Raw genomic sequence first — 2,520 nt, 5'->3', positions numbered from 1 at the left:
GTGACTGCTTGCCCAGTGATCAGTTCGTCCTGCTGGTGGACTTTGCCCCAGGATCCTTCCCCTACCCCGACCCTATCACCGGAGGTGGTTGCTGCGGTGTCTGGGAAACGAGTCCTGCCAATTCCTCTTCCTGGCACTCGTTCTCCTGGTTTCTCCCTTCTTCTTGTCCTCTTCCTCATTCCCTACTCCCACACTTCCTTTTTCTTTCTCTCTCCTGTTTTTCCTTTGCTTCTCCTCTTCTCAACCTAAAATTTAGCACCCTCCGAAACACAGCCACACATATTTCACCCTACTGGTGACACTGTAAATCAAAAATACAATTCTAATGCCCCCCAAAACCATCTGAATGGACTTCCTCCTTGGCCAGGGCACATGTTCTCAAGATCTCATGAGGGCTGTGTCACAGGCCATGGTCACTCATATTCGGCTCAGAATAAATCCCTTAAATAATTATTGTTGACTCTTTCTGTTGACAGTAATTTGGTGCCTCAGAGAAGACTCAGGACCCTGAAGGAGTTAGCCAAACTTGGAGCTAAGGTACTAGCAGGGAACCACTGAAGCCTCCCTGACTTCAAGCTTCTCCAACCAGTGGAGCTGACAAGTCCTCCTGAGCCCTGGACCTCCCTTTGGTCGACGGTCCTTAATTTGTTCTGAGCCAATTTTTTCCTCCGAGGAAGTTATTGTTTAGGATTTTTTTTTTTTGAGACAGAGTCTCACTCTGTCGCCCAGGCTGGAGTGCAGTGGCACAATCTCAGCTCACTGCAAGCTCTGCCTCCTCCCGAGTTCATGCCATTCTCCTACCTCAGCCTCCTGAGTAGCTGGGGCTACAGGCACGCACCACCACACCCAGCTAATTTTTGTATTTTTAGTACAGATGGGGTTTCACCTTCTTGGCCAGGACGGTCTCTATCTCTTGACCTCAAGATCCGCCTGCCTCGGCCTCTCAAAGTGCTGGGATTACAGGCATGAGCCACCACACCCGGCCTGTTTAGGATCTTACTTCTAGTTCGGAGGTACATTCTAACGGGGCTTCTCCATTACTTTTTCTTCCAAAAGTAATCTTGATTTGGCTTGCCCGTGCATATTTGCCTTGGGAACTGAAATGTTGTTTTCATAGGTAAATAAGAGACTGAGTTTCCTCAGCTCTGAAGAGAAGGCCATTTTGTTCCTCCCAGCCAAAAAGAACCCCTGGGTGACAGGGGGCCACATGGGAATGTCTGTGGGGTTGACCCCCGTGACATGCAGCAGTCTTCAGGGAACCCCCAACAAAATTAGTTTAAAAAGGGCTTGTCCAGTAAGTGCATATAGGACCTGGTCACTCCGTGCTTTGAGCCCTCCCAGAGGTGCTTAGACCTCTGGAGAGAGAAACTGAGACATGTAAGAGGGCGTCAAGAACTCTGTGGTGACACGGTGGAGTCCAACCCACAACCAGCACATTTAACCCACCTCACTGAACTCTAGACCACAGCTCAGCTCCTCCTTTTCAAGAAAAAAAAAGTGGGAAACAAATAATCTAAGAATGAGGAAAAAACAAGAAGAATGACAGCTTTCAGGCGCTCTGTTGGTTTTATGGTGCCACTCCTTGCAAGTGTTTGTATAAAATGAACATATTACGGTCTTTCTGCACATTTACGTCAAGGGAAAAGAGCCCAAAGTTCGAAATGTAATTATAGGGTTTCTAAGTTCTCTTTTTCTCTATTTTCTTTTCTGCCTTCTTTAAATCCACTGTTTTTTTTCTTTTTAAAAAAATTTAAAAATAATTTATTTTGATATAGGGTCTCACAATGTCACCCAGGCTGGTCTTAAACTCCGAGGCTCAAGCAGTCCTCCCACCTCAGCTTCCCAAAGTGCTGGGATTACAGGCATGAGCCACTATGCCTGGCCTGCTGTTTTCTACTGAGATAAAAACCACTGTTTGGAGCCAACCATTTTTTGTTTGTTTCTTTGTGTGTTTGCTTTTTGCAAGCCTGTGAATTTGTATTAATAACTCATGGCTAGAGTTCTGAAGTAAAAGCTATAGAATCGTGTGTGTGTGTGTGTGTGTGTGTGTATTTAAAAGGCCTTTTTGTTTTGTTTTGTTTTGTTTTTCATTTTTTCTCCTATGACCATGTTCTTACTGAGAAAGTTTTTTTTAGAAAAATAGTGTCTAACATCCTGGGATTCCTTAAAGTAAACAGAGAAGTTACCAAACTCCTTTTAAGGAAGAAACCTCTTTTTCCCTGTGGAACCCCAAGAATGTAAACAAATGTGTTTTCTCTCAGATCTTAAACTGCTTGCTTCTATATTGTGTTATCTGATTTTTTTCCAGCTAAAATAGTTATTACAACAGAGGCTACTGTTTGATGTTTAAAATAAGGGAGAATGTAGTTTAGACACTTAGAGAAATGTCTTTGTAAAAAAAAAAGTTGCACTGTAAAAGCATCATCTAGCCTCATAATTCTCTTTTTGGAGATCCAGTGCTCAGAGCTTAAAAGAAGACTTAGGGCCAGGCACAGTAGCTCACGCCTGTAATCCCAGCAC

Source organism: Pan troglodytes, chromosome 11, assembly GCF_028858775.2.
Source record: "Pan troglodytes isolate AG18354 chromosome 11, NHGRI_mPanTro3-v2.0_pri, whole genome shotgun sequence".
Classification (NCBI taxonomy): domain Eukaryota; kingdom Metazoa; phylum Chordata; class Mammalia; order Primates; family Hominidae; genus Pan; species Pan troglodytes.
This window is presented reverse-complemented; position numbering follows the sequence as displayed.